The following is a 13522-nucleotide window of genomic DNA, read 5'->3' as shown; positions in this document are numbered from 1 at the left end:
GGACTTGCTTACAGTCTTAGAAGGTTAGTCTATTATCATCATGGTGGGCAGCAGGCAGGCAGGCATGGTGCTAGAGAAGCAGCTGGGAGATTTACAACTGATCCATAAGCAGCAGACAGCGATAGATAGATAGATAGATAGATAGATAGATAGATAGATAGATAGATAGATAGATAGATAGACAGATAGATAGATAGATACTGACAGACAGACAGACTGGGCCTGGTGTGGGCTTTTGAAACCTCAAAGCCTACTCCCAGTGACACATTTCCACCATCAAGGCCACACCTAATTCAACCTCATAATTCCTCTCAAACAGTTTCACTTCCTGGTGACTACCAACCACTCAAATATATGAGCTGATGGGGGCCATTATTATTCAAACCATCACAATTATACAGTATCCCACATTTGCTGCTAGTTCATGCATTTAATTAATTCTTTTATTGGACATGTGTATCTTGATATCTTGAGAATATGCTTCTGCTTCAACCTGGGAAAACAGGCTCTGAGACCCATGATAATAAGAGATTAGGATGAGGGAGAAATTAGGTACAATGTCATCAGTTCAACTCTCCTCCCAACAACCCTGCTCTCTAACTTCCCTAACTATAATGATGTGTTTCATTGGCATACTTGTCTGCTGCCCCATCTACATGTGAGGTCTCACTGGGACTCTGTGCTTATGGTGCTGTTCTTGGAATTTTATTCCACACTTGACCTAGTGTCATGCAATGGAAAATAATAATGAAACAAGAAATACTTTCCTTCTGTATCCATGAAAACCTTTTGCCTGGTCACTGTGTACAAAGCATTGGAGATTAGTGGTATACAAGACTGTCCTCTCTTTCAATCTATTTATAGTTTTTGAGAACAATAATAGTTTCCTTAATTTTCCATTTTTACATCAAATTTCCATTTTAATCATCATCTAAGTTTAATTTTTGACTTCTGTGTTTGTTTATTCTGGGGACTACACCTGTGGGGAAGTCAGAAGACAAACTGTGGGAATGGATTCTCTCCCTGTACCATGTGAGTTCCCAGATCAAACTCAGATCATCAGGCTTGGGAACAAACATCATTACCTACCAAGCACTCCTGCCAACTTTGTACAGATTTTAAACATGGATTATTAATTTCATCCTTCTCCCACTTCTGCCCTAGGAGTTTTGGTTTATAGTAATTCTCTGGAGAGAAATAGAGGAGTCGACAAAAATTTTCTTTTCAAATGTCTTCAAAACGGCTCACATTCCATACTGCTGTGGCCCAAGGAATACTTGGTCCATGTGCTTAGGCTCATTTCCTAATATTTTCTTTCATCCATCCATCTATCCTTCATGCATCCATCTATTCATCCATCCATCCATCCATCTACCCATCTATCCACCCACCCACTCATCCATCCATCCACCCACCCACTCATCCATCGATCCACCCACCCACCCATCCATCCATCCACCCACCCACCCATCCATCCACCCATTCTTCTCTTTCTTTCTCTTTCTTCATCCATCCATCCATCCATCTATCCTTCATCTATCCTCCATCCATCTATCCATCCATCCACCCACCCACCCACCCATCCATCCATCCACCCACTCTTCTCTTTCTTTCTCTTTCTTCTTTCTTTTCCTTCCTCTCTTTCTTTTCCACTTCTTCCTCTCTTCCTCCCCTCCCTTCCTCCTCTTCCTTCTGTCTCAGCATAAACTATGTCTGTCCAAATGTTCTGCATGTTTTTCAGGTGACAGTTGGCACTGTAGTACTGTATGTGGGCTAGCTCTGAGTTTCTGCATAGAGAATTCTATGACTCAGGGAGTCCCATTCTCCAGAAAAACCAGGACAGGTGGTCACTGGGATGTTATTACATCACCTTTGTCTCAGATACTGTATTGGAGATTCTTAACCTACCAATTCCTGTGCCAGACACTAGGTCTACTACTTTTAGTGTCTTCTTTTACAGTATGTCAAAGCAGCAATTGCTTAATTGTCTTCTAGAAGACCTGGGTCACTTGCCACCAGTTTCATGGAGGAATGAACATAAAACAGTGGCTCTCCTATACCTCATTCATGACAACGTTGGGTTCTGTTACTCCTTCCTACTTCCTGCTCCCCTCAGTAGCTTCAGCACCCCCGCCCCCACTTTCCTCTCCTACTCTACTCTGATAGGTTCTGAATTTTTGGAAGAGCTAAGTATTTGTCTTCTGAAAGTTTGCATATTTAAATTCAGCTAATTGGTATCTTCTTATCATGCTGAGCCAAGATTCTTACCTTGATATCTTTTCCTAACTATAGAAAAATGTATCTGCCAAGGATGCCTTATTTAAATGTCTAGTCTGGAATCAAGGCCAGCTTTCCCTTGGCCAGACACTGTGCGTCTTTCCCTTTTGTTTTACCAAGCGCTAAATCCAAATATTAAAAATAAGGCCATCTTTAGAATTTTAGAATAAAAAGGTGAAACAAATGGAATAGCAGAATAGTTAATGTTTTTCTCCTTCGTTTAAAGAAAAGAAATGAGTAGGCTTAAAATACCCCAGATCTTTTTTTCCCAGAGAAATAACCAGATATGCACTTGATTCCCTTAGAATATATTTATACAAGTTGTGGTTACTGAATGTATGAGTTGGTAATGAGCTCCACAGGATGTATACATACAACTCAGCAATAGTGACAGAACAATATGCTTAAATCCAATGTTTGGGAACTCTGAGCATAACTGGTAACTACTATGATTTAGCAGTAGATGACAAGAATCACACATAGAAATTGTATCTTGGCTTAATTGGAGGTAACTGTGATAAGAGGTAAAATTGTTATTTTACAGAAGAAAAAAGACGCCCCCTTTTAAATTGTCTTAGTTACTTTCTTATTGCTCTGGAAAAAACATCATGGCAAGTTTACTACCACAAGGACACGTGTTCAACCTTATTCATTGTTATTCTATTCATAATAGGCAGAAATTGGAAACAACGTAGATGTCCCTCAACAGAAGAATGGATAAATAAAATGTTATATATTTATACAACAGAGTATTATTCAGATTTTTAAAAAATGATATCATGAAATGTGCAAGCAAATGATGCCTAGAAAAAAAATCATTCTGAGTGAGATATCTCAGATCCAGAAAGATAAATATAGTATGTATCCACGTATATGTGGATATTAGCCATTAAGTAAGTGGTAAACAATGTTCAATCTATAGACCCAGAGAGGCTAGGTATAGACAGAAGGACTAGGGTGACACATGAATCTTTGTGGGAGGGGGAAATAGGATGTCTTTATGGGTAGACTCTAGGCAGAGGAGACAGGAACAGGAGGATGATGTGGGGAGGGGGAGGGAGATGGGGATAAATGAGGGAATGTGGGGACAGGCATTTGAGGGGTGGTATGGAAACCTAGTGCAGTGAAAACTTCCAAACATATTGGAAGGTGATCCTAATTGAGTCTCTAAATAATGAGGGAGATAGAATCCCAACTGGCCATCTCATGTCACTAAATGAAGCTTCCAGTACCGGGACTGGGTTACATCCAATTGAGTTGTTAACCAAGAGGTCCCATGGAAATCCCCAAACAACTCTGGCTATTGACAAGGCAGTAAGTTGTTCTCTACAAACTGGCAAGGCCCCATTGCTAAAGCCATAGCCACATAACTCATTGAACATGGGCAAGTCAAGCTGGTTTTACACAGAACCTTCACCCTCATGGTCTAGTGTCTATGACATGGAAAGGTACTCCCCAGGCTATCAAAAGAGAATACTAAACACCATCCCAGCCATAAAACCTTTAACCAATGCTGTCCTGCTTGAAAAATATGCTAGGGCAGTGATGGCACAAAGTTTGCTTAAGGCCTGCCTCACAAGATGGAACCCATACCCTACACTGCTTGGGTGATCAAGAGACCTAGGCTAAACCCCCAAATAATACTGGTCTAAAAAAAAGTAGAAGTAAAATGACTCCTAATGATGTTCTTCTATACTCAAAGATCAGTGGCTTATTCAGCCATTATCAGAGAAGCTTCCTCCTGCAGCAGATGGGAACAAACACAGAGACCCACAGCCAGACAATATATATATATATATATATATATATATATATATATATATATATATATATATATATATATATAGAGAGAGAGAGAGAGAGAGAGAGAGAGAGAGAGAGAGATATCTTGGAGCACTCAGCTCTAAATGGGATGTCTCCATTCAATCCCTCCCTCAGGGAACTCTGTTGCAGAAAAAGTATAAGAGCCAGAGGGGATGGAAGACACCAGGATAACAAGACCCTCTGAATCAATTGAGCAAAATACATGAACTCATACTGAACCAGTATTTACAAGGGCCTGCATGGTTCTGCCTCAGCTCCTCTACGTATATGTTATATCTTCCAGCTCAGTGTTTTTATGGGACTTCTGAGTGTGTGAATGAGTGGGTCTATGATTCTTGTTCCTTTTCTTGGGGCTCTTCACCTGTTGGTTTGCCTTGTACAACTTCAATGTGATCGTTTTTATTTTATCTTATTGTACTTAATTTTGTCGTGATTTGTTATTATCTCTTAGAAGCCTGTTCTTTTTTAATAAAAGACAGAAAAGTAGTAGATCTGGATGGGAGGGGAGGTGGGAAGTAACTGGGAGGAATAGAGGGAGGGGAAACTGTAATCAGGATATATTGTATGAGAAACGAATCTATTTTCAACAAATGAGAGGAGGTGACTTCAAGGAAAAAACAAAAGAAAAGAAACTCAATAAAAGCAAATTAAACGATAAAGGGCTTATTTGGCTTATAGTTCCAGAAGGACACAGTTCATCACGTCAGGGAAGCCATGGTGGTAGAAGCAGGGTTCTGGCTGAGCACATTACATCCACACAGAAAGCCAGAACTCATAGGAAGGAGAGTCAGGCCATAAAATCTCAAGCTCTGCCCCTAGTGACACATTTCCCCCAATGAAATGTCAACTCTTAAGGATACCACAACCTTTCAGGACTGTGCTACCATCTGGGTAGCAGTCTTTCAAATAAGTGAGCCTGTGGGAGACATTTCACATTCAGACCCCCACACTTGAGCACCATAGTTATATCACATCCTCCTCCTCCTGAAATTCTTCAAGGGTGCTCCATTGTTCTTCATAAAGGGCATGGGGGTTCAAATCCCCCCCATGAAAGTCCAAAAAGTTCTTCATGATTTTGTTGCCCTTTGCCCCCACCAGAGGACATCTAGAAATACTGGAAAAGATTTTGATCATTGCATCAGAAGGAGAGGGGACACTAAAGGCACCTGGTGAACACATGCAGCTCCACACCACAGAGGTGCATCTAGCATTGTGTCAATCATAACAAGGTAGACAACCCTGACTGTAGCTGGAAGTTTTCCTGTGTCCTGCCCAGTCCTGCAGCCACTCAGACTCAAATAAACACATACAGGATTATATTATTTTCCAACTATATGGCCTAATGGCTCAGGCTCCTCCCTAGCTAGCTCTTACATCTTAAATTAACCCATCTCTATAAATCTATACTACGCTACATAGCTTGTGGCTTACTGGTATCTTTACATCTTGCTTCTTCTCGTGGCAGATAGCAGTGTCTCCCCAGCTCTGCTTTTCTCCTTCCTCTCTCTCTAGTTGGAATGTCCCGCCTAACCTTATTCTGCCTCACCATTGGCCAAACAGTTTATTTATCAACCAATCATAGCAACACATATTCACAGCATACAGAATGACATTCTACAGCACTTCCCCTTTTCTGTCTAATCCCAAAGGAAAGATTTAACTTTAACATAGTAAAATTATATATAATAGAACAGTTATCAAATAAAAATTGCAGTTACAATAACTAGTCTATTTGTATTTGGCAAAATTAAAGAAAATGTTCTATCTATCCTATATTTGTGCATCTAAAGTTTCATATCTAATTTATCTTTTATCATAACCAAGGAATCTTATAACTAGTCTTCAAATACATTAAAGACCTCAGGATATAATATTACCTAAGTAAACAGGAAGAACACTGTAAGCAACTTCCAAAAATCTAGAATGACAGAGACAGCTGGCTACCTGGACAGTTACCCAAAGTTCCTCTGCAATGTTGGGGCATCCATCTTCAGCCAATAGGCCTAGAGTCTCTTAACTGCTTTTCTCTGTGTCCTGTAGAATGTCGGGCAGTTTCTTCTGCAAAGCAGGAACCTGAAGGACCATTTTGCCTTGCAAAGTTCAGTGGTCACCTTCCTATGGGTCCTGCATATCCAGTCAATACAACACTTTGTCAAGCAGTCCAGGCAAGAACATTTTCTTGTCCAAATGGCTAATTTTGCCAAGAAAAAGATAAACTCCATATGGAGTGTCTTCGACTCTTATCTTTCTCTTTAAAGTGAATCGGTGCTGGCAGGAGCAGACATGTCTCACTGTCCAGAAAGTCTAAGTTACATTTTAAATGCCATATTCTGTAGGTTTTTGAAGTGTTTGAAGACTACCTGCCTTGTATCTATGTATAGACTTATATCTATGTATATAACTGACTTGTATCTATGTATACCTAGAAAACTTAACATGACTATAAGTTTGACTATCATAGAAGACTAATTATTAATCTGTATTTCTTAATTATCTATTACAATTTAAATGAGTTACATAAACATAATACCTTAAATGAGGGTAGAAATATATATATAGTATAACAAAATCAACTCTAAATTTGTATCAGTAAACTAAAATCCAAAGCAATGTAAAATATTTTTAAACAAGTTGTTGCTGTTTAAAAGTATATTCATTAATATACCCTTTCATCCTATCATATCTATACTATCCCCCTTTCTTCTTTAGAAAGAGGTTACATTTGTAATCAACCTGTTTTAAATAAAAATAAACATTCATAAACAATATTTTGGGAATTTAGGTGTAGCTTCTCATACTACTTCCTGCTGGATGGGGGTGCTGGCAATCTAATGGGGATCCTGAGAAAATTAAGAATTATGGTCAAGTCCTGACTGGAGCAGTCTGTGATTCTGTATTCTCTGAGCCAGTTGCCTTGAGCTGTTTTTGGGTGTTGGATTATCTGGGCCTCTCAAGGGGTCTTCCTTGATCAAACCATATTAGCCTAGAAGCAATCCATGAGTTCTCATCTTTTGTGGAAACAAAAGCAGTACTTCTTTTCTAAAGTAACATATCCTTAGACATAAATTTTGAAATCAAAATATCTTTAAAATATACATATTAATTTAACTCAGCAGCTTTTACAATCAAATGTCTCTCTGTAGTTAAAAATCCCAAAGACAATATAATCCAGACTCTCTGTGTGATATCCATCTTCATGTGTCTTATTTTTTATATTACCTTTACTGTCTCTTTAAAGACTTTATTTTTTAAAACTATTTTTTATATAACTGTCTATATTCATTTTCTTTTCTCTTCTAAGCCTATGTACATTTTTTACACACATTGTAAACAGTTTAGAATTTTATTTCATCTGAATCTGTCTTATTGTGAACCTATAATCTTTCTCTGACCAGGAGAGATTTTAAATTGTTAAACTGCCTAGCTAGTCCAAAAAAAAGCAGCCTTGGCTGCTGACTCCACCCATTTCAGCTTCCCAATATGGCGGTGGTATATTTACAGGCAACCCTGGATATCATGCTCTCTGCTGACTCTGGGAGGTAGTGCGTCTGTGCTTCCCTCCAGCAACATGTAGCCAAAAACCTTTTCTTTCTTTCTTTCCTTCTTTCTTTCTTTCTTTCTTTCTTTCTTTCTTTCTTTCTTTCTTTCTTTCTTTCTTTTTCTGTCTATACTAGCAAAAGCTAAATCCACCATGCAGTGCACTGCACAGCTTGGAGAAACCTCTGTACACTGCAACAGGAATCCACCATGCTATACTCAACCATACATATGCTATGAACCCCTTATACTGTAAGCTCAAGTTCTCACATCACAGCATCTCTGTACCTTGGCATCTCTATATCTCAGCCCACATGAGACATGAAGTAGAAAGCTATTTTTGGTTTCATTATTATGTGTTTAGAAGCCTTTTTTAAATCTCTTTTAGGCCTTATGGAAATTCGAGAGCCCCATGTTAATATGCCAATTGTAGCTGGAAGTTTTCCTGTGTCTCACCCAGTCCTGCAGCTGCTCAGACCCAAATAAACACACAGAGGATTACATTATTTTCAAACTATATGGCCTAATGGCTCAAGTTTCTAGCTAGCTAGCTCTTACATCTTAAATTCACCCATTTCTATAAGTCTATACTTTGCCATGTGGCTTGTGGCTTACCAATACTTTACATCTTGCTTCTTCTCATGGCAACTAGCAGCGTATCCCCAGCTCTGCCTTTCTCCTTCCTCTCTCTCTAGTTGGAATGTCCTGCTTAACCTTATTCTGCCTCACCATTGGCCAAACAGATTTATTTATCAACCAATCATAGCAACACACATTCACAGCATACAGAACAACATTCCACAGCACCTGACCTCAGGACGTTGTCTCTCTCCATTTTGTTCTCAGCACCTTGCCTTTCTGAGCTGTGTTCTGTTACACTGGCCTCCTTTCTATCCTGGAAGGGGTGCTCCCTGTCCTTCCTGTATTTGGGACTTTGGCACGATGATTCTACTGGACACAGGCACTTCCCCTAGACCTTCCTATCTGGACCTAGTTAATATTGTTTTCTTGATCTTGACAGCAGAAACACTTTCTCTGAGAAATTCACCCTATTAATCAGACAGAAATTTCATCAATAGTCTTCCACAGCTTTTGACTCTGTATGCTATAATTCCAGCCTGCCAGACAAGAAGTGCTCACTGGTGTAATTGTGAGAATGTTTGAGGGATGACCAATTGCTTCCTGATTAGATTTGAAGCCCACTCTGTGGGAGAGAATACATGTCTGATACCATAAACCTGATTTTAAAAAAACAGCAAAACCCTTGGGCTGAGAATATCACAGCCTGTAATACAGGCAGAGTGTGCTGCCTATAATTTGCTAAGTGGACTTGTAGCCAAATTGCCTTATAAACATTAATATTTATACTTATGGAATAGTGCTCTTATCTGTCTGGGTCAGAGAAGCTCCCTTTTCAGAGGGTGTCAGTCAATACAGTCTCACAACTGGTCAAAGTACTCAGAGTGATTGTTGAGTGGTCAGCCATAGGCATCCATATCACGATGTTCAGGGCCCAGTGAACATGGAAGAGGATCAATAACACTGTAAGAGCAAGGGAAAGAGAGATGCACTGTGAAATGCTTCCTTCTGGATATGGTGTGGCTGCCTTTAAGAAAAGGAATGGGGTCGGGAGAGGGGACTGGGAGGAAGGGAGCCAGCAGGAATAGGAGAGAGTAAGAGAGGTTAATGGTATGACCACAAATGTTTACCCATGCAAACAAACAGACAAACAAAAAGCAAATGCAAAAGGCTGATGTTTATGGAGTGTTTTGTGCACAGAATTCCTTGTCTAGTGTTTCATAAAATCACTTCCTTTTTGAAATATTTGCATGAAGTTTTCCTCACTTCTTTCACCCTGTGAACAAGTGAGGAAACAGAGTCAGTGAGAGGCGGCCATCCTGCAGGAGAGATGTATACACATACATGTGTGGGTACCAGCATGCCCACTCAGACCTGGATGACTCCAGGGCTTATCACTGAGATTTGTCTGAAAGAGCAGTGAGAGCACTCAAGAAGAAAAGAGCAAGAAAATGGAAGAAGCTGCCGTGTGCTTTATGACAAGTTTTAGGCCTGCTGGAGACCTCTCTGCCATCTCAATAAACTGAATCAGACCAAATTGGAAAGCCCAGGTTTAATGGGGAAAGCACTCCCAGGTGATTCCCGGCCCCGCAGAGAGGAGACAGGGTTGTGAGACCAGAAGAACCACAAGTCTGTTTCCTGGGATGCCGCTTATATATCCCCTGTGGGAGTCCTCCTGAGCATCTCTGGGGGATGGAGCTGTGTTTAGCTGGCTTTGAAGGGGAGTGTTTAGGGAAAGAGATGAGGAGGGGAGCTGAGGTGGGTCTTCCACCAGAATCCTTCCAAACATTCCATACTCTTTGGGTATAGGGGTGCCAGGGTTCCAGGGGTTGAGGTGGAGCTCCCACCCAAACACTTTGCAGAGACGCTTTTTCCTGAATATTTTTGCTTAGTCAGCTCATGTTACAGGGAGACATTTCTAAACATGGTGAAGCCTAGACCATGGCCAGGGCCAGGGTGAGTCCAGGTGTTCAGGCTTCAAGCAAGTTGAAAAAGGGTAGCCACAGGGATTCTGGATTTTAGGCATGATCAGTTACAGACCTCAAAATATTGCTTTGTGAGTCCTGAATACTCACTAGAATTCTCTTTAAAAGTTTCCATGTATATTTTCCCTCTCAATATCCTCACTAGGATATTCATTTTTTGGTATTCGGTTTTGTTTTCCTGTGGGTTTTTTTTTTTCATTTTTTTTTTAATGAGAGCTAGCTCTATAGCCAAGGTTAGCCTCAAACCCCATCATCCCCGTTGTGGAATATTATTTTAACTGGGCAAAGATGCGTTACATTTGTTTATGCTGCATTTGTTTAATTATGTAAAGACGTGCTGCATTTATTTCACCTTGCCTGCCTAAGGCACCTGATGGTCTAATAAAAAGCTGAGCAGCCAAGAGTTGGGCAAGAGAGTGATAGGTGGGGCTGGTGGGCAGAGAGAATAAGTAGGAGGAGAAATCTAGGCTCGGGAGAGAGGACGGAAGAGAACAAGGGAGAAAGAGAGAGACATGCCCAGGGCCAGAAGCCAGGCAGCTGCCAGCCAGCTAGATGGAATAGGACATACAGAAGGAAAGAAAGGTAGACAGCCCCAAGGCAAAGTGTAGATAAAGAGAAACAGGTTATATAAGAGCTAGCAAGAAACAAGCATAAGGTAAGGCCGAGCATTCATAACTAATAAGAATTCTCTGTGTCGAGACAAATAGCCAAACAAACGGAAACACATGAAATATGAACCAATGGCTGAGGTGTCACCAACTGGATCAGGCCCTCTGAGTGGGTGAGACAGTTGATTGGCCTGATCTGTTTGGGAGGCATCCAGGCAGTGGGACCGGGTCCTGTGCTCATTGCATGAGTTGGCTGTTTGAAACCTGGGGCCTATGCAGGGTCCCTTGGCTCGGCCTGGGAGGAGGGGACTGGACCTACCTGGACTGAGTCTACCAGGTTGATCTCAGTCTGTGGGGAAGGCTTTGCCCTGGAGGAGATGGGAATGGGGGGGCGGGCTGGGGGGAAGGTGAGGGGAGCGGGAGGGGGGAGAACAAGGGAATCCGTGGCTGATATGTAGAACTGAATTGTATTGCAAAATAAAAATTAAAAAAAAATAAAATAAAAAATAAAAATACAGTGCAAATTAAATGTATTAAAAAAAAAGAATTCTCTGTGTCATGATTTGGGAGCTGATTGGTGGCCCAAAAGAAAAATATTGGTATACATCCTACTTGAGCCCCTGATCACAGGTATAAACCACCATGAATGGCTCTGTTTGCTTGAGACAGAGCCTCACTGTGTAGCTGAGGATAGTGTGAGATATCCTGTGTATTCCAGGCTGTTCTCAAACTCCTGGTCATCCTACCTCAGCCTCCTGTGTCTGTGTGTGTCACCACACCTGACTGATGATACTGCTTTGTTGTTTGTGTGTGTGTGTGTGTGTGTGTGTGTAGCATATATGTTATGTGCATGTTCATGAGCATGAGTGAAGTTGTGCATTGCCACAGCACACATATGGTAGGGAGAAAAAAGCATCTGGTGACAGTACTTGCCTTCTACCTTGGTTAAGACAGAGTTTCTTGTTTTGTGATCAAGTGTCACTGGCTAGCTGGCCCAGAGGCTACCAGGGTGTTTTCCGTCTCTGTCTTCTACAGTCCCTGTTTGCTTCTACAAACAATATAAATCTTACCATTTAAAGATTTTATTCTTAATTATGTGGGGAGTGGGGTGTATGAGAATGAATTAGACCCCCTGGAGCTGGAGTTATAGACAGTTGTGAGCTGCCCAAAGCAGGTGCTGGAAACTGAACTCAAGTTCTCTGCAAAAATAATATTTGCTCTTAACCACTAAGCAATCTCTCCAGCCCTGTGCTTGTGTTTGTTTGTTTTAATGGGCTCTGTCATGTCACTGATTGACAAGTCAAGAGCTGTTTCAAAGGATTGGAATAAAGGGAGAAAGGAAATGCAGGGCACACGGAAATAATCTTGGGTCTGGCAGGCCCAGAAGACTTAGATCAGTTTGATCCTAATGTAAACATTTTGTCTACCTTCTCACACTCGGCATGCCCCAGCTAAACATTATAGCATCTTTATTAGATGTTTAACTATGATACTTTTATGAAATATGCTATTGTCTATAAACATCTTTAAATTCAATATTGTGATAATTTCGCTTGTGAGAACTTGATCATATTTAGAAACATCCATCCAGTAAGAACACACTTCTTTTTTTTTTCGAACTTAACAACTTTATTTGACACAACATACAATACGGCTGTGGGAACAGCAAACTCCCAAGACAAAGGAAAGAAAAAAACCACGGCTCTATCTAATTTATAATTAACAGGAAAGCAAGTCACCACACAAGGAACAAACAGGTAAGCTTTAGGGAGAGTCTTTTCTAGTGACCATACTTTTGGAATTCCTACTCTCTGCTGTCCAACGGACACATCTGCCTCGTTTTGAGCCATCGAGAGATTCAGTGGAAATGAAAGTCATGATTACAGACGCGCCATGCGACAGTACACTCTTCAGAAGTAGCAGATGGCTGGTTGGCCTGACATTCAATGCAAAGATCTATAATGTGGTTCCTGCAGATGGTACAGTTATCAACCGCGACATCCCAGACCCAGAAGGCTACTGCATTCCACTTTTTCACTTCAAAGCGCTTCTTGCCCGCGCCACTGTTGGTGCCGCTGGGGGTATCCACATCCATCACTGGGGGTACCCACATCCATCGCTGGGGGTATCCACATCCATCGCTGGGGGTACCCACATCCATCGCTGGGGGTATCCACATCCATCGCTGGGGGTACCCACATCCATCACTGCAGCCATTTTGGAAACACACTGCCTATCGCCCAAGAACACACTTCTAAGTGTGACTATGAGAGAATTTCCAGAGAGAATTCACACCCACCTTGGAATATAGATGGTGCCGTAGTATAGGGTAGGGGCAACAGTGGAATTTTTAAAAAATCAAAAGAGAAAGTAAGTCCAGCACAAAAGCTCCCTTTTCTCTGCTTTCTGGCCACCTTGAAGCAAACTCTCCTTGGCCATATGTTCTTGTCACTGCGATCTTCTAGCCAAGCACACAGGGCCAAGCCGCTGTGGACTAAACCCTCTGAAACTGTGAGTCTATATAAGCCATTCACCCTTTGTTTCAGGTCTGACATGGCGATGAGAAGGCTAATACAGAAAACTAGTGGAGTAGGATCACCACTAGGAGAAACCCTAAGCATTTAGAGGCTAAACCTAAGAACTTGTTTGTGAGATGAATTTGCAAGAGTTTGGAGACATGGCTACAGAAGCTTTAGGACTGAGTAAGCAGAG

General features: G+C 41.2%; 1 pseudogene; it reads right to left on the bottom strand.

Moving 5' to 3' along the window:
• Window positions 1–12590: 12590 nt before the first annotated feature.
• LOC131904467 (E3 ubiquitin-protein ligase RBX1-like) lies at window positions 12591–12971 on the bottom strand (annotated as a pseudogene).
• Between the last annotated feature and the right edge of the window lie 551 nt (window positions 12972–13522).

Source organism: Peromyscus eremicus, chromosome 2 (genome assembly GCF_949786415.1).
Source record: "Peromyscus eremicus chromosome 2, PerEre_H2_v1, whole genome shotgun sequence".
NCBI lineage: Eukaryota > Metazoa > Chordata > Mammalia > Rodentia > Cricetidae > Peromyscus > Peromyscus eremicus.
Note: the sequence above shows the minus strand (reverse complement) of the source record. Positions and strands in the feature narration are given on the sequence as shown.